Source organism: Rhinoderma darwinii, chromosome 13 (genome assembly GCF_050947455.1).
Source record: "Rhinoderma darwinii isolate aRhiDar2 chromosome 13, aRhiDar2.hap1, whole genome shotgun sequence".
In the NCBI taxonomy this organism is placed as follows: Eukaryota; Metazoa; Chordata; class Amphibia; order Anura; family Rhinodermatidae; genus Rhinoderma; species Rhinoderma darwinii.
Genome location: NC_134699.1, coordinates 35,968,295 through 35,993,818, shown reverse-complemented (window position 1 = coordinate 35,993,818; position 25,524 = coordinate 35,968,295).

Genomic DNA, 25,524 nt, shown 5'->3' with positions numbered 1-25,524 from the left:
ATTTGTTTTATTTTGACTTTTCTGGCAGTACATCTCCTGCCTCTTTTCTTCTCCTCAAACATTGTTTCAGTTTGAGGAGAAGAAGAGACTCGGGAGAATTGCTGCCAGAAGATTACAGTTACAGTTACACAAAAAATACAGTTACACTCTAAAACATTCTCTGTATAGATAGATTTCTATCTATCTATACAATCTATCCATCTATCTTTTTTTCTATATATCTACCTTTCTATCTTTTATTCTATTAGAATAGGCAGGTAGGGAGTATATAATTATATATATATCCACATATATATAATATATATAGCAATAGCGGTTTATTTTTTTGTTAGCGGTAGTGTAGATATATATAGCAGTTAGTTTGTGTGTTTTATAAAAATAAAAAAAATTTGTTTAGTTAGTGTTAGTGTTAGTTACGTTATGGCGAGGAAGTTGTTTAGCGCCGAGGAGGCATACGCCATGCTGTGGTCTGAGTCGGAGACCGCATCAGAGATGGCGTTCGAGATGGAACCTGTTTTAGGTAGTGACGATGACAGCGTCACTTCAGGTTCATCTTCAGGGGACGTTGTCCCTGATGCAGTTGAAACTGCAGAACTTGAAAGCGCAGGGCCAAGTAGCGCTGTAGCACGGGACAGCCTAGTCCCTTCAGTCCAGGCTCTTGTATGGGCACCTGTCCCATCTTTTGGGCCTAGAATCCACGGATTTACTGCCACTACTGGCATAACCGTGGACAATACAAATTTTGTCCAAATGGATTACTTCCATTTATTTATAACGGACGACATCCTAAATCAGATTGTCCACGAAACAAATTTATATGCCACTCAATATATAAGGCAGAAACCTTCATCCACCCATACCAGAGATTGGACGCCCACCAATTTGCTGGAATGAAAAAAAATTTTGGGACTCACCCTAAATATGGGTATTGTCAAAAAGCCCTCCATTAGGTCTTACTGGTCAACAAGACCCGCCCAAGCCACCCCAGTATATTCTGCAGTAATGCCCAGGTCTCGTTATGAGACAATAATGAGGTTCCTCCACTTCAATGACAACGCACAGGCCCCCCCAAGTACCGATGCAAACCGGGATCGGTTGTTCAAAATAAGACCGCTAATAAATTCCCTGAATAATTTATTTCTGCAACTCTACACCCCTGAGCTGTAAGTGTGGACGAATCCCTCCTCAACTTTCATGTTCATGGCAGACTAAGCTTTCGCCAATATCTACCGTCAAAAAGGGCAAGATATGGCGTTAAGCTCTACAAATTGTGTGAAAGCGGGTCAGGATATACCACCGCCTTCAGGATTTATGAAGGGCGGGACCGCTCAATAAATGTTCCTGGATGCCCCCCTGATCTTTCCACCAGCAGTAAGATCGTGTGGGAGATAATGCAGCCTCTGCTTCACAAGGGGTACCACCTGTACTGTGATAATTTTTATTCGAGTGTGCCCCTGTTTAGGCATTTGCATGCTACAAGGACTGGGGCATGTGGTACCATGCGCAAAAACAGAATTGGTTTTCCACAGCAATTAGTGGGGAAGCGCATGGTAAAGGGGACTCCTGTGCTTATGCATCTGAAGAATTGCTGGCGGTCAAGTTCAGGGATCGCAAAGATGTGTATGTGCTAAGCACGATTCATACCGCAGGAACAGTGGCAGTGAGGGAAAGGGGGGCAACATCGGACAAGCACAAACCAGTGAGCGTGTCCGAATATAACAAGTACATGGGGGGGGGGTGGATTTAAGCGACCAGGTTTTACAGCCCTATTTAGTAAAACGCAAAACTAAAACCTGGTACAAAAAAGTGGCCATTTATTTGTTACAGGTGGCCATCCACAACTCATTTGTGCTCTACAAAAAAAACAGAGGCAGAGACACATACCTGGATTTCCAGGAAAAAATTATTGAAGGCCTCATTTTTGATGTTCAGGACACCCGAGAATGCCCCCAGTCTGAGGATGTCACGCGACTGACTGAAAGACACTTCATCAGTCGGATTCCCCCAACACCAACCAGAAGCAACCCTCAGAAAAAGTGCCGCGTCTGCAGAAAAGACGGGCACCGCAAAGATTCCCGATATTTCTGTCCCTCATGTCCCTCGCAACCAGGCCTGTGCATTGAGCCATGTTTTAAAAAATACCACACTGTTCTGAATTATTAGATTTTAGTTAATTCGTTGAAAATATATTTGCCCTACATTACGTTTTTATTTTTCCCCTGATTTTACTCCAAGGGTGAGGGAGGGAATGGGTGGGGGGTGGATGTCATGTTTGCATATTCTCTAAAGTTCATCTGCTGGAGAGCTCCATTTGCATAAACCTGCAATTTCTTATTTTAGAAAACCCAAAAAAATAAATTCCCATTATACCCCTAGATGAATATTTTGGGATTTCTGCTTCAAGAGCAGATATTTTGGAAGTGTTATAGAAACTCTGTTGAGTTTTGTAAAACCAGCTTTGAAAAAAAGCGATTTGTGAAATAAGCTTCTTCTATCGTCCGCCCTCCTACTACTCTATGTGATAAATAAGGCACACATATTTGGTATCCCCGTGCTCAGGAGAAGTGGAAGAATGTGAAAGGAGATTAATTTTGGCCGTGGTCTATGCCGTGTGTGAAAAATGCTGGTATAAACTGACGCATTTGCTAAAAAATTGCTAATTTTATTTTGATCCTTCTTATTCAAGAAACTTTCAGAAGAAAACTGGACTGTCTAAAAATATGATAAACCCCTTGAAGAAAACCTTGTGGGGTCTACTTGCGTGAATGAAGTAATTTATGGGGTGATTCTAATCTTTCAGCTGCATTAGGCCCCCCAGAAAACAGTATGCGGCTATCAAATCAAGTGCAGAATTCCTGGACCGAAAAGGCCAAAAAGCCTCCTTTTATGCCAAGCCCTGGCACATGCCCGTGAATAAAGCACACATATTTGGTATCCACATGCACAGGAGAAGTGGAAGAATGTGAAATGCGATGAATTTTGTCCGTGGTCCATTTTGTGTGTGAAAAAGCTAGCATAAACTGACGCATTTGTTAAAAAAAAAGGTAATTTTATTTTGTTCCATCTTATTCAAGAAACTTTCAGAAGAAAACTGGACTGTCTAAAAATATGATAAACCCCTTGAAGGAAACCTTGTGGGGTCTACTTGTGTGAATGAAGTCATTTATGGGGTGATTCTAATGTTTCAGCAGCATTACGCCCCCAGAAAACAGTATGCTGCTATAAAATCAAATGCAAAATTCCTGGACCAAAAAGCCTCCTTTTATGCCAAGCCCTGGCACATGCCCGCACAGTGAATAAGGCACACATATTTGGTATCCCCATGCACGGGAGAAGTGGAAGAATGTGAAAGGAGATGAATTTTGTCCGTGGTCCATACCGTGTGTGAAAAATACTAGCCTAAACTGACGCATTTGCTAAAAAATAGCTGATTTTTTTTTGTTCCATCTTAATCAAGAAACTTTCAGAAGAAAACTGTACTTGCTAAAAATATGATAAATCCCTTGAAGGAAACCTTGTGGGGTCTACTTGTGCGAATTAAGTCATTTATGGGGTGATTCTAATGTTTCAGCAGCATTACGCCCCCCAGAAAACAGTACGCTGCTATAAAATCAAATGCAAAATTCCTGGACCGAAAAGGCCGAAAAGCCTCCTTTTATGCCAAGCCCTGGCACATGTCCGCACAGTGAATAAGGCACACATATTTGGTATCCCCATGCACGGGAGAAGTGGAAGAATGTGAGAGGAGATGAATTTTGGCCGTGGTCTATACCGTGTGTGAAAAATACTAGCCTAAACTGACTCATTTGCTAAAAAATAGCTGATTTTTTTTTGTTCCATCTTATTCAAGAAACTTTCAGAAGAAAACTGGACTTGCTAAAAATATGATAAACCCCTTGAAGGAAACCTTGTGGGGTCTACTTGTGTGAATGAAGTCATTTATGGGGTGTTTCTAATATTTCAGCAGCATTACACCCCCAAGAAAACAGTACGCTGCTATAAAATCAAATGCAGAATTCCTGGACCGAAAAGGCCAAAAAGTCTCCTTTTATGCCAAGCCCTGGCACATGCCCGCACAGTGAATAAGGCACACATATTTGGTATCCCCATGCACGGAAGAAGTGGAAGAATGTGAAAGGAGATTAATTTTGTCCGTGGTCCATACCGTGTGTGAAAAATGCTAGCATAAACTGGCGCAATTGCTAAATTCTTTCATTTTTTTCCAATTTTGCCCACTTTAGAGAAAAAAATAAAAATGATATATACTGACAAATGCCACTAAAACAAAGCCCTATCTGTCCTTTAAAAAGAGTGTAAAATTCAAAGATGAACTTTATTCACCTGCTGAGTTATAGTCATCTAAAGAAGCGCATAGCAAAATTGTGAAATTTGCTCTGGTCATTTAGCTGTAAAACAGCCTAGTCCTTAACCGGTTAAAAAGAAGGATGGTTCTCTGCGTCCTTGTATTGACTACCGAGGTCTCAACCAGATCACTGTGAAAAATAAATATTTGTTGCCGCTGATCTCAGAACTGTTTGATCGTATACGTGGTGCCAAGATTTTTTCCAAACTAGACCTGCGTGGGGCTTACAACCTAGTCCGGATTCGCCAGGGTGATGAATGGAAGACTGCATTTAACACCCGCGATGGACACTATGAATATTTAGTAATGCCCTTCGGCCAGTGTAATGCTCCCGTGGTCTTCAGGAGTTTGTTAATGACATTTTCCGTGACCTCCTCTATGTTTGTGTAGTAGTCTACCTTGATGATATCTTGTTTTTGTCTCCAGATCCTGTGACTCATCAGAGACATGTCCGTCAAGTTTTGCTGCGGTTAAGGCTGGGTTCACACGACCTATTTTCAGACGTAAACGAGGCGTATTATGCCTCGTTGTACGTCTGAAAATAGGGCTACAATACGTCGGCAAACATCTGCCCATTCATTTGAATGGGTTTGCCGACGTACTGTGCAGACAACCTGTCATTTACGCGTCGTCGTTTGACAGCTGTCAAACACCGACGCGTAAAAATACAGCCTCGGCAAAAGAAGTGCAGGGCACTTCTTTGGACGTTTTTGAAACCGTTTTCTCATAGACTCCAATGAAAACAGCTCCAAAAACGGACGTAAAAAACGCAGCGAAAACGGCGCGAAAAACGTGAGTTGCTCAAAAAACGTCTGAAAATCAGGGGCTGTTTTCCCTTGAAAACAGCTCCGTATTTTCAGACGTTTTTGGTCACTACGTGTGCACATACCCTAAGGGAGAATCGTCTGTACGCTAAGTTGGAAAAGTGCGTGTTTGAAAAAGATGCTCTACCCTTTCTGGGCTATATGGTTTCTCGAGGTCTCGAGATGGATCCTGAAAAGGTAAAGTTTGTTCTGGAATGGCCACGCCCTCAAGGCTTGAAGGCCATACAGCGCTTTCTGGGATTCGCCAATTTTTACAGACAGTTTATTCCAAACTTCTCCTCACTGACTTCTCCTATCACTAACCTCACTAAGAAGGGCATGAGCAACAAGGTGTGGACTCCTGAGGCAGAGTCTGCATTCAATAGCCTAATGAGTGCTTTCACGTCAGCCTCTATCCTCCATCATCCAGATGTCACTCTACAGTTCTCATTGGAGGTGGATGCATCCTCTGTCGGTGCTGGTGCACTCCTGTTCCAGAGAGGCTCCAAGGGCAAGTCAATGGTATGTGGATATTTTTCTAAGCTCTTCTCTTCTGCAGAACGCAACTACTTGATTGGGGATCGGGAGTTACTGGCCATCAAATTGGCTCTGGAGGAGTGGAGACATCTACTAGAGGGTGCAGCTCATTCCATCCTGATTTTTACGGACCATAAGAACCTTACCTATCTTGAGATGACCCAACGGCTGAACCCTCGTCAGGCCAGGTGGTCACTGTTCTTTACCAGGTTCCAGTTTGAGCTCCATTATCGCCCGGCCAACAAGAATATGAGGGCCGATGCCTTGTCCAGGTCTTTTTCGAGACAGAAGACACCATGGAGATTCCACAGAACATCATTGATCCGTCTTGCATTGTCTCTGTCAATCCCCTGCAAGTTGGGGGCATTCCTCCATGGAGGACTTTTGTGCGCCTGGCTGACCGTGGAAGAATCATCCGCTGGGGACATTCCTCTAGACTGGCAGGTCACGCGGGGACCCGTAAGACTCGGGATCTGATTGCTCGTCATTTCTGGTGGTCCATGCTGCGCAAGGACGTTATGGACTTTGTTTCTTCCTTTTCAGTATAGGCAGCCACCAAGGTCGCTCACTCCAGACCTGCTGGTCTGCTCCAGCCATTGCCTGTGCCCAATGCCCCCTTGCAGCATATAGCTATGGACTTTATTTTGGACCTGCCTCTCTCTGCCGCATGCAGTACTGTCTGAGTGGTGGTGGATAAGATGCCCACTTTGTTCTTCTGACCGGTCTTCCTTCTGCTTCTCTGCTGGCCAAGCTGTTCATCCAACACATCTTCCGCCTGCATGGCTTGCCGCAGCATATTGTGTCTGATTGGGGGGTTCAGTTCACCTCGAAGTTCTGGAGAGCCCTCTACGGACTCCTAGGTATAAAGTTGGACTTTTCCTCTGCCTACCATCCTCAGTCCAATGGTCAGGTCGAGAGGATCAATCAGATCTTGGAGAACTACCTATGCCACATCATCTCCAAACAGCATGATGACTGGGTGCAGTTGCTTCCGTGGGCTGAGTTCTCTTACAACAATCATACCAGCGAGTCCACATATAAGACACCATTCCTTTTTGTCTATGGCCAGCACCCACTAATTCCTCTCCCGGTCCCTATTACGTCCGAGGTGCCAGCTGCTGACACGGCCTTTGGGCACTTTCTGCAGATCTGGCAGCAGACTCGATCCTCCATCCTGCTGGCAGTCGACCGCATGAAGCGGAAGGCGGACACAAGGAGAAGAGAACCCACTCAGTTTCTTCCAGTCACGAAGGTCTGGCTGTCCTTCAGGAATATTCGACTGAGGGTGTCGTCGTACAAATTTGCTCCCAGGTTCCTCGGTCCCTTCGAGATCCTGCAGCAGATCAACCCTGTCGCCTACAAGCTTCGGCTGCTTCCTACCCTCAAGATCCCCAACTCCTTCCATGTTTCTCTCCTGATCCCGTGGTTCTGAACCACTTTACCAAGACTCCAAGCCATGCGGTTGCCTCCAACGGCCCTTCAGACACCTTCGAGGTTAAGGAGATCTCGGACATTAAAAAATAAGAGGAAGAACCTTTTATTTAGTAGATTGGAAGGGGTTTGGTCCAGAAGAGAGGTCCTGGGAGCTAGAGGAGAATCTCAACGCTCCTACCCTCATTAAGAGGTTTCTCTCTCGTTCTGGTCCCAAGAGGAGGGGGCGTAAGAGGGAGTATTCTGTAACATCCGTGGTCGCTGACCACAAACTCCTTCCATCCAGTCGACGCCCTTCTCTCAAGAGATGTCTTCACTTACGGCCGTCCTGCTCCACACTGACCACCAGGGTGCGCTCACGAGCTCAGTCCAGACTTGAGACGCCAGTGCGCAAGCATGTTGGTGATTGAGCTAATTGGTTCAGAGCATCCTGGGCTATAAGAAGGTAGCAGCCCCATCCTCCCACGCCTGAGCTTTGTTGTTGTATTCCTAATCTGTCTTGCAAATGGTCCCCTAGTGTTTCCTGCTCCCAGTGTGTCCTGTTCCTGTATCCTGTAACCTGTATCCTGATCTAGTGCCATGCTTAGCTGTAGCCGTGCTGTGCTGTATACCACGCCTGTTCTGCTTTTCCACACCTGACGTCTACCTGCTGCCTAGTTCCTGCCAAACAGATAAAAACAAGGGGACATATATACACAGAAACACAGGAAAAAGGCCATTCGTACAAATGGACACAGACAGGTCAGAAACACTGATGAAGGAGAGTGAATAGGTGCATTTAAATAATAATAGCCACTCCTACTAATCTTGAGGGGAGTGGCGTGTAGTGCATAAGATGTGTAGTAAAAAATAATAAATGAATAGTGTATATGCAAGTGATAATAATATAAGTGAAATATAGGGGGCAGTAATGAGTAAAGTGCCTAAATGAAAATAAATGAATAATGGGGTGCAAGTGTGTGAAACATGGAGGGATAGTGTGTAAGTCATGAGGCGCAGCGTGTATAGCCAGGTAAAAGCCTATTTGTGACGCCTTTATAATGCATAGAGCGGGCTGTCCTGCTTGCTAAGCCAAACGACAACACACCATACTCTCCCAGCATCAAAGACACGGCTGTGTCCAAAAGAAGCAAATAAAGTAAACATGAAAAATACCTGGGGTATTAGTAATCATTTTGGCCAAAAGGACGCAAGCTCGCAATCCACGACAAGGATCCCCAGACTTGTGAGTCCCTAACTGGAACTAAATGTTCCTGATACAAACCGAACAGATAAAAACAAGGGGACATATATACACAGAAACACCGAAAAAGGCCATACTTACAAGTGGACACAGACAGGTCAGAAACGCTGATGAAGGAGAGTGAACAGGTGCATTTAAATAATAATAGCCACTCCCACTAATCTTGAGGGGAGTGGCGTGTAGTGCATAAGATGTGTAGTAAAAAAATAATAAATGAATAGTGTATGTGCAAGTGATAATAATATAAGTGAAATATAGGGGGCAGTAATGAGTAAAGCGCCTAAATGAAAATAAATGAATAATGGGGTGCAAGTGTGTGAAACATGGAGGAATAGTGTGTAAATCATGAGGCGCAATGTGTATAGCCAGGTAAAAGCCTATTTGTGACGCCTTGAAGATGCATAGAGCGGGCTACCCTGCTTGCTAAGCCAAACGACAACACACCATAGCCTATATAAACTAGAGACTCAGACCTGCGCCCTTGGCCAGCTGCCATACCGCCAAGGCGGCTGGGCCCAGTGGGTCCACGAACCCTACGTGACACAACAACAAAGCTCAGGCATCAAAGCAGGGGTCTGGACCCCTCTTATAGTCCATGGTCCTCACGGCCTGATGTTCATCAAAGTCCGGTGGGCGCGATGCCCCTTTAAGAGTGGGAACGAGCGTGCGCGCGCGCACCCTACGGGATCCGGCTAAGGTGAGTGGAAGCGAGCACTACCGTCTCCTGAGGAGGAGGCTGGGGCCAGCGCTTGCCAACTCGTGGCTGCGGCTGTCAGGGGGAGATTGGTGCTGACAGTCCGCAGCCACGGATATGACAGTATCCCCCCTCTTACGCCCCCTCTTCTTGGGACCAGAGTGAGAGAGAAACTTTTTCAGAAGAGTAGGAGCATTGAGGTTCTCCTCTGACTCCCAGGACCACTCTTCAGGACCAAACACCCTCCAATCCACCAAATAAAATGTCTTTCCTCTCACTTTTTTGGGTGTCCAAGATCTCCTTAACCTCAAAGGTGTCTGAAGGGCGGCTGGAGGCAACCGCAGGGCTAGGAGTTTTGGTATAGCCGTTCAGAACCACCGGCTTCAGGAGGGAGACATGGAAGGAGTTGGGGATCTTGAGGGTAGGAAGCAGCCGAAGCTTGTAGGCGACAGGGTTAATCTGCTGTAGGATCTCGAAGGGTCTGAGGAACCTGGGAGCAAGTTTGCATGACGGCACCCTAGAAGACAGCCAGACCTTCGTGCCAGGGAGAAATTGAGGAGGTTCTCTTCTCCTTGTGTCAGCGATCCGTTTCATGCCAGATGGAGGATTGAGTCTGCCATTAGGATGGAGGATTGAGGATGGAGGATTGAGTCTGCTGCCAGATCTGCAGGAAGTCTCTCAAAGCGGAGTCAGCCACTGGTACCTCGGAAGTACCGGGGACCGGGAGAGGAATTTGTGGGTGTTGGCCGTAGACAATGAAGAGCGATGTATTCTTTGTGGACTCGCTGGTGTGATTATTACATGAGAACTCAGCCCACGGAAGTAGCTGCACCCAGTCATCATGCTGCTTGGAGATGAAGTGGCGTAGGTAGTTCTCCAAGATCTGATTGATCCTTTCGACCTGACCATTGGACTGAGGATGGTAGGCTGAGGAAAAGTCCAACTTCACACCGAGGAGTCCGCACAGTGCTCTCCAGAACTTCGAGATAAACTGAACTCCCCGATCAGACACAATATTCTGCGGCAAGCCGTGCAGGCGGAAGATGTGTTAGATGAATAGTTTGGCCAGCTGAGGAGCAGAAGGAAGGCCGGTCAGAGGAACGAAGTGGGCCATCTTCGAAAATTGATCCACCACCACCCAGACAGTACTGCATCCAGCAGAGAGAGGCAGGTCTGTAATAAAGTCCATAGCTATATGCTGCCAGGGAGTATTGGGCACAGGCAATGGCTGGAGCAGACCAGCAGGTCTGAAGTGAGTGACCTTGTTGGCTGCACATACAGAACAAGAAGAAACAAAGTCCATAATGTCCTTGGGCAGCGTGGGCCACCAGAAATGACCAGCAATCAGATCCCGGGTCTTACGGACCCCCGCGTGACCTGCCAGTTTAGAGGAGTGGCCCCAGCGGAAGATTCTTCCATGATCAGCCAGGCGCACAAAAGTCCTCCCTGGAGGAATGTCCCCAACTTGCAGGGGATTGACAGAAACAATGCAAGACGGATTAATAATGCTCAGTGGAACCTCCATGGTGTCTTCCATCTTGAAAGACCTGGACAAGGCATCGGCCCTCACATTCTTATTGACCGGGCGATAATGAAGCTCAAACTGGAACCTGGTAAAGAACAGTGACCCACTGGCCTGACAAGGGTTCAGCCATTAGGCCGTCGGGAGGTAGGTCAGATTCTTGTGGTCTGTAAATATTAGGATCAGATAAACTGCACCCTCTAGTAGATGTCTCCACTCTTCCAGAGCCATTTTAATGGCCAGTAACTCCCGATCCGCAATCGAGTAGTTGCGTTCTGCGGAAGAGAAGAGCTTAGAGAAATATCCACATACCATTGACTTGCCCTTGGGACCTCTCTGGAACAGGAGTGCACCATCACCGACAGAGGATGCATCCACCTCCAATGGGAACTGCAGAGAGACATCCGGATGATGGAGGATAGAGGCTGACGTGAAGGCACTCTTCAGGCTATTGAATGCGGAGTCTGCCTCGGGAGTCCTCACCTTGGCGTTCATGCCCTTCTTAGTGAGGTTAGAGATAGGAGAACTCAGTGAGGAGAAGTTGGAATAAACTGTAAAAATTGGCGAATCCCAAAAAGCTCTGTATGGCCCTCAAGCCTTGAGGGCGTGGCCATTCCAAGACAAACTTTACCTTCTCAGGATCCATCTCGAGGCCTCGATTCGAGACAGTGTAGCCCAGAAAGTGTAGAGCATCTCTGTCAAACACGCACTTCTCCAACTTGGCATACAGACGATTCTCCCTTAACCGTAGCAGAACTTGACAGACATGTCTCTGATGCGTCATAGGATCTGGAGAAAAAAATCAAGATGTCATCAAGATAGACCTCAACACAAACATAGAGGAGGTCACGGAAAATGTCATTAACAAACTCCTGGAAGACCGCGGGAGCATTACACAGGCCGAAGGGCATTACTAGATACTCATAGTGTCCATCACGGGTGTTAAATGCAGTCTTCCATTTGTCACCCTGGCGATTCTGGACTAGGTTGTAAGCCCCACGCAGGTCTAGTTTAGAAAAAATCTTGGCACCACGTATACGATCAAACAGTTCAGAGATCAGTGGCAACAGATATTTATTCTTCACCGTGATCTGGTTGAGACCTTTAGTAGTCGATACAAGGACGAAGAGAACCATCCTTCTTTTTGACGAAGAACCCGGCTCCTGCCGGAAAGGAAGACTTTCGTATGAAGCCCCTCTCCAAGTTCTCTTTCACATAGGCAGACATGGACAGATTCTCTGGCAAGGAGAGAGGATATACCCTACCACGGGGAAGGGATGCACCAGGAATCAGTTAGATAGTATAGTCATACGTCCGATGTGGAGGCAATGTCTCCGCCTTCCTCTTGCTGAAGACGTCCGAAAATGCAGCAACGGCTCTGTCACTCAGGGCCCCACTGGAGAACCTCCCCAGAATTGCAGTCCAGGACTGGGGCATGCAGTTGGAGCCAAGGCAGGCCCAGCAACACATGGTTAACAGCTTTGAATAGGACATAGAATGACAGAAGTTCAAAGTGAAGTGCCCCTACTTGGAGTCTCAGCGGCTTGGTCACAGCTATAACTGGGTCTGGCAGAGGTAGTCCATTTACTGAAGCAACTGTCAACGGGCTATCCAGAGGGATGGTGGGTAATTGAGAAGGTCCACCAGGTCTCTACAGATGAAATTAGCAGCGGATCCAGATTCCTGATATGCAGAGACCTGATGCGTTCTCTCACTGGACACTATGGTCACAGGTATGGACAATTTAGACTGAAGTCCTCTCTTACCCAAGGTTGTCACTTCAAGCAACCCTAGGCTTTGGGATCTTTGGGGACACAGGAGCACAAGATGGCCACCCAGGCCTCAATAAAGACAGTGTCCAGAAGTGCGTCTGCGTTGTCTCTCCTGTGTGTATGGCTTACACTTGTCCATTATCACAGACTCCTTAGGGGGATCGACATCTGAGGACAGCAGGGGTTGCTGCAAAGTAAGAGCCAGACTAGGAAGAACTGCCTCGCGACGAACCTCTTGGAGGCGTTCTCGGATCCGTATATCAATCTGGGCGGAAAGAAGGATGAGGTCATCCAGGGTAGACGGCAGATCTCGGGCGGCAAGTTCGTCCTTAATTTTAGGAGCCAGTCCATGCTAGAATGCAGCCACCAGGGCCTCATTGTTCCATAACAGCTCTCCAGCCAGGGTGCGGAAGTGGATGGCGTACTCACTCACGGAGGTGTCTCCTTGGCGTAGGTTAATCAAAGAGGCCGCTGCAGATGAGACCCAACCAGGCTCTTCAAACACCATACGAAAAGTCCATTCCGCGCCGTCCCCACGGCCTCTGCTCCGGTTCCGGCGCCCTCACTCACCAGCTGCTCATCCTGAGCTCCACTTACCCGATCTGGACGCTCTGCTGGTCCTGGACGGCGTCAGGTGAGTGCATCCATTACCTCCATCCGCAGTCGGCATCCTCGAAGTGTGGCTGCAGTCACTAGAGGGCGCGCACGCTAACTCGTCCTACATCCTGTCCCTGCTGTCTGGTGAAGCGCTGGCTTGGGCATCACCCTTGTGGGAGAGAAACGACCCGATCATGTACAACATTCAGAACTTTCTCTCCACGTTTAAAAGGGTGTTTGAAGAACCGAGTCGAGCCTCTTCTGCAGCTTCCTCTCTACTCAAGCTCCGACAAGGAACCTCCACTGTAGGCCAATACGCCATTCAATTCCGCACCCTGGCTACTGAACTCCAGTGGAATAATGAGGCTTTGGTATCGACCTTCTGGGAGGGTCTGGCAGGCCGAATCAAGGGTGACTTGCTGGCCGAGACCTTCCACCGTCCTTGGATGACATGATTACTCTATCTAATCGTATAGATATACGCTTCCTTGAGAGACAAGAATCTGCTCGAGGCAATCGGACATCACAATTGGTACCAACCTTCCAAAGACCTCTTCTGGCCGCATCTTCCTCCCGGTCGGACGAACCCATGCAGGTGGAGAGAACAAGACCCACGCCTGAGGAGCGCCGGAATAGACGCAAGCTGAATTTATGTTTGTATTGTGGTGGAAAAACGCACTTCCTCAGAGACTGTCCAGTAAGGCCCGAAAACTCCAACGCCTAGGGCAAGTAGGAGAGGCTACCCTAGGTGGAATACCTTCCTCTCAGAAGATGACCATACCAGCGATGCTGTCCTTTGCAGGAACCACTTTCGGCGTTCAAGCCTTCCTAGATTCCGGATCCGCTGGGAATTTTCTGTGCCAGTCCTTGGTAAATCGCTACCAAATCCCAGTGCAAAGACTCACCAAACCGTTGTCCATTGCTTCTGTAGATGGCTTGATGAAGATGCCGGTGCGGCATTGAAACGCGTAGCCTTTTTTTCATCCACAATAAACCTTTTTCATTCATTTGCATCTCATTCGTGACTTATTACAATTCACGGTTCTGTTGTCATCCAGAGTGTAGCAGCGCCCCTCAGAGACTCTTTTTTTTCTTGTACCTATAGCTTGCTTCTGTAGATGGGAGACTTCTACAGGAAACTATCTATCTCGTCACCAAGCCCATTCTCCTGTTAACAGGGGCGCTGCACCTGGAACGTATTTCCTTCTATATGTTAAAGAACTCTCTGAACCCTTTGCTTCTAGGTCTACCGTGGTTGCAGAAGCATTCTCCTGTTATTGACTGGACTGGAAGTCAAATTACCCGCTGGAGTGACTTCTGTCACCAACATTGTCTACTATCTATTCGCCCACCTATGCCTCAGTTTACAAAACCTGACTCAGCAGCACTTCCTACTCCATACAAAAACTTCTCGGATGTCTTCTGCACACAACAAGCTGAATTGCTGCCTCCTCGCAGGCCATACGACTGTGCCATAGACCTGGTCCCCAACACCACGCCTCCCAGAGGTAGAGTCTACCCTATGTCTTTGCCCGAGACTGAGGCCATGTCTAGGTATGTCCAAGAAAATCTGGAGAGAGGATTCATCCGTAAGTCCTCCTCTCCTGCTGGCGCAGGGTTTTTCTTTGTGGGAAGAAAAGATGGCTCCCTGCGTTCTTGTATTGATTACTGAGGATTAAATAATATCACGTTAAAGAACAAGTACCCGTTACCATTGATCTCAGAACTCTTTGACCATCTACAGGGGGCGAAAATCTTCACCAAACTAGACCTTCGTGGAGCCTATAATCTCATCCGTATCCGCAAGGGAGACAAATGGAAAACCGCCTTCAATACTCGTGATGGGCATTTTGAATACCTTGTCATGCCCTTGGGACTTTGTAATGCTCCTGCGGTTTTCCAGGCCTTTGTCAATTAAATTTTTCTAGATCTGTTATACAGCTGTGTGGTGGTATACCTAGATGACATTTTAATCTTTTCTCCCAATATTCAAAAGTGTTACAATGTCTGCGAGAGAACTCTCTGTTTGCCAAGCTAGAGAAATGCCTCTTCGAGAGAACCAGCCTGCCTTTCTTGGGGTATGTCATTTCCGACCAGGGTCTTCAAATGGATCCAGCCAAGCTGTTCTCAATTCTCAACTGGCCTCGTCCGCAAGGACTCAAAGCGGTCCAACGTCTGCTAGGATTCGAAAAAATTATTACCGCCAGTTTATTCCTCATTTCTCCGCTATGACGGCTCCTATTTCTGCTCTGACCAAAAAAGGGGTTAATGCTAAAGACTGGACTGCGGAGGCCGAAGCCGCATTCCAAGCTCTTAAAGCTGCCTTCTCTTCTGCCTCAGTTCTACATAGACCGGATTCCACCAAACCCTTTGTTCTGGAGGCCGATGCTTCATCTGTGGGAGTTACAGCTATTTTGTCCCAGAAGACTTGTAGAGGGAGACTCATGGCCTGTGGTTTTTTCTCCAAATCGTTCACGTACGCTGAAAAAAATTATGGAATTGGAGATAAAGAACTTTTAGCTATTAAATTGGCCGTGGAGGAATGGAGACATTTGCTTGAGGGTGCACGGCACCCCATCATCAGTTACACAGATCATAAAAACCTCCTATACTTACAAACTGCTCAACGCCTAAACTCTCATCAAGCTCAGTGGGCATTATTCTTCTCCAGATTCGATTTTCAGCTTGACTAAAGACCTGCTGGAAAGAATACCAAGGCTGACACCTTATCTCGCTATTTTGATCCCAAAGACCAAGAACCCAGCCCACAGTTTATTATAGATCCAAAACGTATTGTGATCGTTGCTCCTGCTGAAGTGGTACACGTTCCCCGAGGAAAGACCTACACCGTGTTCCAAATTATTATGCACATTGGATCTAAGTGTCATGAACATTTAATTATTAGTTTTTCAATGAAACTCATGGATGGTATTGTGTCTTAGGGCTCTTTGGATCATTGTAATCAATATCAGACACCTGTGATAATTAGTTTGCCAGGTGTGCCCAATCAAAGGAAAACTACTAAAGAAGGACGTTCCACATTATTAAGCAGGCCACAGGTTTCAAGCAATATGGGAAAGAAAAAGGATCTCTCTGCTGCCGAAAAGCGTGAAATAGTGCAATACTTTGGACAAGGTATGAAAACATTGGATATGTCAAGAAAACTTAAGCGTGATCATCGTACTGTGAAAAGATTTGCGGCTGATTCAGAGCACAGACGGGTTCGTTCAGATAAAGGCATAATGAGGAAGGTTTCTGCCAGACAAATTAATAGGATTAGGAGAGCAGCTGCTAAAAAGCCATTGCAAAGCAGCAAACAGGTATTTGAAGCCGCTGGTGCCTCTGTAGTCCCGTGGACCTCAAGGTGTAGGATCCTCGAGAGGTTTGCAAGTGTGCATAAAGCTATTATTCGGCCACCCCTAAACAATGCTCACAAGCAGAAACGGTTGCAGTGGCTCAGAAATACATGAAGACTAATTTTCAAACCGTGTTGTTTACTGATGAGTGCCGTGCAACCCTGGATGGTCCAGATGGATGGAGTAGTGGATGGTTGGTGAATGGCCACCATGTCCCAACAAGGCTGCGACGTCAGCAAGGAGGTGGCGGAGTCATGTTTTGGGCTGGAATCATGGGGAGAGAGCTGGTAGGCCCCTTTAGGGTCCCTGACAGTGTAAAAAATGACCTCTGCAAAGTACGTAGAGTTTATGACTGATCACTTTCTTCCGTAGTACAAAAAGAAGAACCGTGCCTTCCGTAGCAAAATTATCTTCATGCATGACAATGCACCATCTCATGCTGCAAAGAATACCTCTGTGTCATTGGCTTCTATGGGCATAAAAGGAGAGAAATTCATGGTGTGGCCCCCATGCTCCCCTGACCTCAGCCCTATTGAGAACCTTTGGAGCATCCTCAAGCAAAATATCTATGAGGGTGGGAGGCAGTTCACATCAAAACAGAAGCTGTAATGGCAGGAAGGAGGTGATGGGAAAGTGAGCCCTAATCTACCCACCGCCCTGTCCCTGCCTACTTGCAACGACCCGCCCTAGGCGACGGGGTACAACTGGGCGGCGGTCCCTACGCTGTCTAAGTGCACGGGAAAACAAACAGGGAACACGCAAGGGAAGGGGCAGTAGCCACGGAACGCCACGAGGAAACGGAGCGGCGAACGAACAGTCAGGACCAGGACGAAGTGAGTACACCCAAGCGGGCACGGAGACAGAAGCAAGCCAGGGGCAAAGCAAAGCAGGTCAAGCGGAACTGCAGCAAGGCAGAAGCACGGCAGAAGCAGGCTGGAGCAAGCAGCAGTGAGGCCAGGAATCCAGAAGAATTACAAGCACTGAGGAAAAAAACAGGGCAGGTAATAAAGGACAGGGGGTGGAGCTAACTCCGACAGACCAGGCCGCGATAGGCTCTCCCACTCCTGAGCCTGCCACCCTGGTTGGTGGGAGATGGTGTCAGTCGAACAGGTCTGGCCTCAGGTGTGGATTGATTAATCCCAGGAGTATACCTAGACGTAGTACCTGGCAGATCCCTAACAGAAGCTCTGGGAGGTTATTCTGACATCCTGCAAAGATATTCAAGCAGAAACTGTCCAAATACTCACAAATTCAATGGATGCAAGAATTGTGAAGGTGATATCAAAGAAGGGGTCCTATGTTAACATGTAACTTGGCCTGTTAAGTTTTTTGGATTGAAAGAGCTTTTGATTTCTGTAAATATGACCTCCTGATGCTGCAAATTAAGCAAATTACCATTTTAGTTCTCTTTACAACCTTTAAAATGTTTTGATCTCTGTTGTGCATAATATTTTGAAACAGTGCATTTTGAGTTTTTTACTTCTAAAAAAAAATCTGTTATCATTAGGAGATTTGTTCAATAAAATTTGCATTATACTCCAACGGTTGATGGCTTGAAGATTATACTGACTGTCATTTGCATCGACTATTTAGGAAAATCAGTGAAAAATAACATTTGCATAATAATTTGGAATGCAGTGTACGTACCCCCCGAAACAAAGGGATTGTGTTTTGCGTTGGGGTCATGCCTCCAGGGTTTCTGGGCACCCTGGCATCAAAAAGACTCTCAATTTGATTGGTCTTCAGTACTGGTGGCCCTCCATGTCTCAAGACACTAAAGACTTTGTTTCTGCCTGCTCGACTTGCTCTCAAAATAAAGTCTCCCATTCTGGACCTGCTGGCCTTTTGGCCTCTCCCTGGTCGCACATTGCCATGGACTTCATCACCGATCTGCCTAGTTCTGCTGGGTGTACCATGATCTAGGTTGGGGTGGATCGCTTTTCTAAGATGGCGCACTTCGTACCTCTCTCAGGCCTTCTGTCATCTTCCCAACTGGCAACGCTGTTTGTCGAGCACATCTTTCGCCTGCATGGTTTTCCTAAGCCTATTGTTTCTGACAGAGGAGTTCAGTTCACATCCAAGTTCTGGAGAGCCTTGTGCAAACTTCTGGAGGTCAAACTAGACTTCACTTCCGCGTACCATCCCCAATCCAATAGTCAAGTAGAGCGGATAAACTAAATACTTGAAGGTTTCCTCAGGAATTTTGTGTCTCCGCGACAAGACAACTGGGTAGGTCTGCTTCCATGGGCCGAATTTGCCTACAACAACAATACGGGGGAGTTTACCCGCTCTTCTCCCTTCTTCTTGGTGTATGGCCAGCAACCAAGAATTCCCCTACGAGTCTCTGTGCCTTCTGAATTTCCAGCTGCTAACACAGTCCACCGTGACTTTGTACGGATTTGGCAGATGACCAAGGACTCCATCCACAAAGCCGTAGCCAGGTTTAAAAGAGACGCGGATAAAAGACGCAGTATACCGCCGCAGCTCCTTCCTGGGGATAAAGTCTGGCTGTCCACCCGGTACATACATCTGAAGACCCCTTGTTACAAGCTAGCTCCTCTGTTTCTGGGCCCCTATGAAATAACGAAACAAATTAATCCAGTAACTTTCAAACTTCGCCTTCCTCAGTCTCTAAAAACCTGAAACCCACTATACTCAACCGATTCTTTAAGAAAATTCCTGTCCGTCCTGCACCAGCGGCTGATGCCGAATTTGAAATTCAAGAGATCCTGGATGTCAAACGATCACGGGGGAGATTATGGAACATAGTGGACTGGAAAGATTATGGTCCTGAGGAGAGATCATGGGAGCCCGTGGAGAATATCAACGCTCCAGCTCTCATCAAGGACTTTGAGCGAAGGTTTCCAAGCAAACCTAAAAAGAGGGGGCGTAAGAGGGGGGTACTGTAACGGCTGCCGCGCCGTTCCCCGGCGTCCACACGGCCTCTTCTCCGGTTCCGGCGCCCTCCCTCACCAGCTGCTCATCCCGAGCTCCACTTTACCCGGTCCGGACGCTCTGCTGGCCCTGGACGCCGTCAGGTGAGTGCATCCATTACCTCCTTCCGCGGTCGGCATCCTTGATGTGCGGCTGCAGTCACTAGAGGGTGTGCGTGCTGACTCGTCCTGCCTTAAAGGGCCAGCGTGCGCCTTAATTCCTAAGAACTTCCTATTTAAAGAGGCTCTGTCACCACATTAGGAGATGGGCGCTATAATGTAGGTGACAGCAGTGCTTTTTATTTAAAAAAAACGATCTATTTTCACCACTTTATTAGCGATTTTAGATTTATGCTAATGAGTGTCTTAATGCCCAAGTGGGCGTGTTTTTACTTTAGAACAAGTGGGCGTTGTACAGAGGAGTGTATGACGCTGACCAATCAGCGTCATGCACTCCTCTCCATTCATTTAGGCAGCGCATAGGGATCCTTTTAGATCGCTATGTGCTGTCTTATACTAACACATTAACGATACTGAAGTGTATAGACAGTCAATAGACATTCCACGGGATATCTATTCACAATCTCTGCACTTCGTTAATGTGTCTGTGGTAGTTACAGCAGAGCACAGCTGTCTCGTTGTAACCTGTCATCTACAGCGTAATCTCGCGAGATTACGCTGTGCTCTGCTGTAACTACCACAGAAACAGTAACGAAGTGCAGAGATTGTGAAAAGACATCCCGTGGAATGTCTATTCACTGTCTAAACACTTCAGTATCGTTAATGTGTTAGTATAAGACAGCACATAGCGATCTAAAAGGATCCCCATGCGCTGCCTAAATTAATGGAGAGGAGTGAATGACGCTGATTGGTCAGCGTCATACACTCCTCTGTACAACGTCCACTTGGTCCAAAGTAAAAACACGCCCACTTGGACATTAAGACACTCATTAGCATAAATCTAAAATCGCTAATAAAGTGGTGAAAGTAGGTCGTTTTTTTTCAAATAAAAAGCACTGCTGTCACCTACATTATAGCGCAGATCTTATGTAGGAGATAGGGCACTTATAATGTGGTGACAGAGACTCTTTAAGGTTCCTCCTCCCTTCCATCCCTGCTTGTTCAACCAAGTTCCCCGTGAGTTCCTTGTGCCCTAGTTTCCTGTTTCCATTCCTTCTGCCTTTTGTTACTGACCTCTGCTTGAAATTGACTATCCTTTTCTGCCGCCTGCCTTGACCTATTGCTGCCATACCTGTTACGACATCTGCCGCCTGCCTTGACCTATTGCTGTCATACCCGTTATGACGTCTGCTGCCTGCCTTGACCTATTGCTGCCATACCCGTTACAACGTCTGCTGCCTGTCCTGACTTCTGCCTATCCATCCGACTGCCTCTACCCGCTGTGCCAAGCGTTGCCTGGGTTCCAAGACCATCTCCCAGACAACACCATTGCGCCATCAGATGAAAATGTCCTACTATACAGGCTGAAGAGGATCTGGCACTGATTCAGAAATCCACGACAGGTACTTGTGTCTCCATCATAGTAGTCAGGAAGTGGCAAAGAAACACATGGGTCAACACTGCCAAGAGGTGTAGTCTGAGGAGCAACACTGCCAGGAGCTGTAGTAGGAGGAACGGCAGCTTGTGCCTCCTGCCGACGAGCAAGAATGTTCAACGCCTGGAGGAGTTGGTCCTGTCGAGACCGGAGGTCTAGCATATCAAGCAGGACTTGAATCGACCAGTAGGGTCCATGGCCTGAGCGTACTGTCACGAAGGGTCTGTGGACCCACTGGGATGTAGCGCCTTGACGGTATGGCAGCTGGCCAACAGGGCGTAGGTCAATGTCTATAGTTCGTATAGGGTACCTGTGGCAGCTCGGACAGTAGCAAGGCAGGCTCGGCTGGAACTAGGCAGCAGGCAGACGTCAGGCGTGGTGAAGCAGGACAGGCGTGGTATACAGCACGGCACGACTTTGGCTCAGCATAGTACTCGACCAGGATAGTACAGAATGCAGGGAACAGGAACATACTAGGAGGCCATCACATAGACAAACTTAGGAAACAACAACAACTCTCAGGCATCAAAGCAGGGGGCTGGACCCCTCTTATAGTCCAGGGTACTCACGGCCTGATGTTCATCAAAGTCCACTTTAAGAGCGGGCACGTGCATGTGCGCGCACCCTACGGGATCTGGCTGAGGTGAGTGGAAGCGAGCGCTGGCGACTCCTGAGGAGGAGGCTGGGGCCAGCGCTTGCCGGCTCGTGGCTGCGGCTGTCAGGGGGAGATTGGAGCTGACAGCCCGTAGCCACAAACATGACAAACTGTCTGTCTTACAAGCAGATACCTTTAAATTTAGAAAAATGCAAATTTTTGCACATTTTCTCAATTTTGGTGTTTTTTCAAGTACAATATTTTACGAGAAAACAATCTCAGAAGCACTTGGATAGGTAAAAGCATTCCCAAGTTATTACTGCATAAGGTAACACATATCAGATTTGATCAAATCGGCTTCGTCCTCATGGCTAAAACAGGCTCAGTTCTGAAGGGGTAAAGTATCCTACAAAGTTTTGTACTATAAGCACCAACTGACACCTTACTATCAATCATATCCATAATGTCATTCATAAAGAAACTTAAAATAATTGGGCCTAACACAGATTCTTGTTGTACCCCACTTCAGTATGTACCATTTATAGAAAGTCTTTGTTTTCTGTCCCTTTAAAGCGTACCTCACCTTTCAGGTGATTTTTCAGAATAAGCTTTCATTTGTGTGTACATGAGGAACAACACTATTTCTGGCCATTATATGACTTGTATTCCGCAGTTTTCCCCTCTGCAGGCACTATCTCTAATTCTCAGTTTTCTCTGAGCTAATGGGTGGAGCCTAACTGCTATCATGTCTTCTATACACTGCACACATAGAAGAGGAAAATCCTGCTCTCCTATCTATCACATATATAGAAGCTGTAGCAGCAGCATGGAGGACATTACACAGCAGTAATGAGAAGTGTTGCTGTGAATTCAGCACTGGTGTCAGATATAACACTTACTAGGAAGCTACTGCAATGTCTCTGCCTCTCTCACTCTGCTTCTGCTCCCTCCTTACCCCTCTCCTCTACATAGACTTCTATGGGCAGCTGTAATCTTATCCCTCAGTGAATTCAGATAGAGTGAACAGTTATGGTGGGAGAGGAGGAGGGAGGAGCAAAGGAGCCTGATAAGTGGAGAAATAGGCATTATATTACATAATTTATTTATATTCACTTGTACTATTGATTTAGTTCATTGAAAAGTTAGTGACCATTCAACCAATTATTTACCCACGTAGATACTGCTATGTGGTGCAGTATCAAACTCCAGCTATATTACATCAGCCACATGACCAACGTCCTGATTTGCACTTAAAACCTCATAGAAGCCGAGCATGTTGGTTAGGCACAAGCTGTTTGTCATGATGCCATGCTGGATCAGTTATTAGATTATTCACCGCTATATACTTTTGCAGTTTATCTCTTAGAATTCCTTCAAATATTTTACATGCCACATATATAAAACTTACTGGACGGTAGTTACACGGTCCCACCTTCTTACCCTTCTTAAAAACTGTACAACAGTTGTCCTCCACATTGAGGAAAAAGTAATAGACTATTGAAATTCCCCTACTTGTGTTTCAGAAGCGCCCAGGCCTGGCGATGCAGCTGCTGCCTTTCCACCCGGGTGCTTCTTCTCTCAGTGGCGTCGATACTGCTGTAGCAGCCATAGCGGCTGCTAGTTGAGACATCGGGCATGAGGGCGCCTGTGCCGCCCTTCAGGATGGGCTCCCAGATGGCCGGTGGCACCACTAACAGCTGCTGTGGCTGCTGTAGCGGTAGCGATTCCACATTCTATAGTATCTGCGTCCTTAGGATGCAAATATTATTGAACACTATAGTAGAGCAGGGAGGCATCTCCCTACTCTGCTATCTACTAGCGCCACTGTAGCTCCCTGAAGGAGCGGAATCCCCGTGTGGCTGGGGATTCTGCTCCTAGAAGGAGCGCTTTATGTCTCTGTCCATATATGTGGCGCTATCTACACGAAGGGCCGAGGTGCTATCTACAAGTGGGCTGTGTGGCACTACCTACAGGGGGCTGTGTGGCGGGGGCTGCGTGGCACTACCTACAAGGGGGCTGTGTGGCACTACCTACAAAGGGGTCTGTGTGGCACTATCTACAGGGGGCTGTGTGGCACTACCTACAAGGGTTCTGTGTGGCACTACCTACAAGGGTGCTGTGTGGCACTACCTACAAGTGGGCTGTGGGGCACTACCTACAAGGGGGCTGTGTGGCACTACCTACAAGGATGTGTGTGGCACTATCTACAGAGGGCTGTGTTGCACTATCTAATAGAACCTATAATACCTTCAGGCATAAATACATATACAAGACATAATTTAATAATAACTAAACCAAAATATGTCTCAAATTAAATAAACAATTTAGACCAGTATAGTCCAAAATATACTACTTTATTTTATTCCTCCATAAACATGAACACCGCCTTCCCACAATTACATACAAAAATATAAAACGCAATTAAAAACCATGAACTCTTGTAAAGACCATCAAAATTCCAGCAACAACCATGTATATTGTTCTTAACCCCTTCCCGCTCAGCTCAGTACTATTACGTCGGGCTGAGCGCATCGTTCGCGCTCAGCTCAGTAAATGTACTGACCTGAGTTAACACGACGCCATCTTTCCCCAGCGTGTGTTTGAGCTGTGATACCTGCTGTTTCCAACAGCAGGCTATCACAGCTCAGTGTTCAGGGACCGATCACGGCGGTCCCCGCAAAATAACCCCTTAGAAGCCGCGTTCAATAGCGATCGCAGCTTCTTAGGGGGTAAAATACCATTGACGGCCCACAACATTATCGCAGGCGCTGATGGCTGCTATGGCAACCGGAGGCCTAACATTGGCGTCTGGCTATGCCATTTACGGAAGCCTAGTGGGTCCGGACAAAGTCAGGACCCACTATGCTTGTTGTCAGTGAGTAGCTGACAGCTCTAATACACTGCACTACGCATGTAGTGCAGTGTATTAGAATTGAAATCAGGGCCTCCTGCCCTCAAGTCCCCTAGTGGGACAAAGTAAAAATGTAAAAAAAAAGTTTAAAAAGTAAAAATCCCCCTTTTTTCCTTATCAGTCCTTTATTGTTAATAAAAATAAACATATAAACTATACATAATTGGTATCGGCCTGAACTACAAAAGTATTTTGTTATTTATCCCACGCGGTGAATGCCATAAAAGAAAATAATAATAATAAACCATACCAGAATCACAATTTTTTGGTCACTTCACCTCCCAAAAAATGGAATAAAAAGAGATCAAAAAGTCGCATGTACCTAAAAATGGTTCCGAAAAACAAGCCCGCTTTATTGATGGAAAAATAAAAAAGTTATGACTCTTAGAATAAGGCCACACAAAAAGTAAATTACAAGCTATGTTATTATGCAGAAAAGAGGAAAGGGTGTCTAGAACACAATGTCTCCACTAATCAGCCGTCCCAAGTAAATAACTGGAGGTTATACATATCTACACCATGCTCAATAGCAAAATGAAAGAGGCAGATTACCTGTTAGGGTATGTTCACACGGCTTATTTTCTGCCGTTTTTCGGGTTGTAAACAACCGGAAAACAGCCGAAAAATCAGAAGCAGAATGCCTCCAAATATCTGCCCATTGATTGCAGTGGGAAAACGGCGTTCTGTTCCGACGGAACATTTTTTTACGCGGCCGTTTTGAAAAATTACCGCGTAAAAAAACTGGCCGCAAAAAAGAAGTGCATGTCACTTCTTGAGACGTTTTTGGAGACGTTTTTTATTGACTCTATAGAAAAACAACTCCAAAAATGTCCGTAAAAAACGCAGCAAGTTGCTAAAAAAAACGGCTGAAAATCAGGAGCTGTTTTCCCTTGAAAACATCTTCGTATTTTCAGAAGTTTTTTAGTTTGTGTGTGTACATACCCTTACTGGCATGATGGACGATGAAAAACTGAAGAGAGACAACGCGACGCGCGTTTCACACCCTGCGACGGGAGGCATCTGTGAGTGGTGGGCTGATGGTCATTTTAGTGAGAGTGGTGGGCTGATGGTCATTTTACTGTGAGTGGGGGGCGGGTGGTCATTTTACTGGGAGGCTGATCGTCACTTTATTGGGGGACTGATGGTCATTTTACTGTGAGTGGGGAGCTGATGGTTATTTTACTGTGAGGGGGGGTGATGGTCATGTTACTG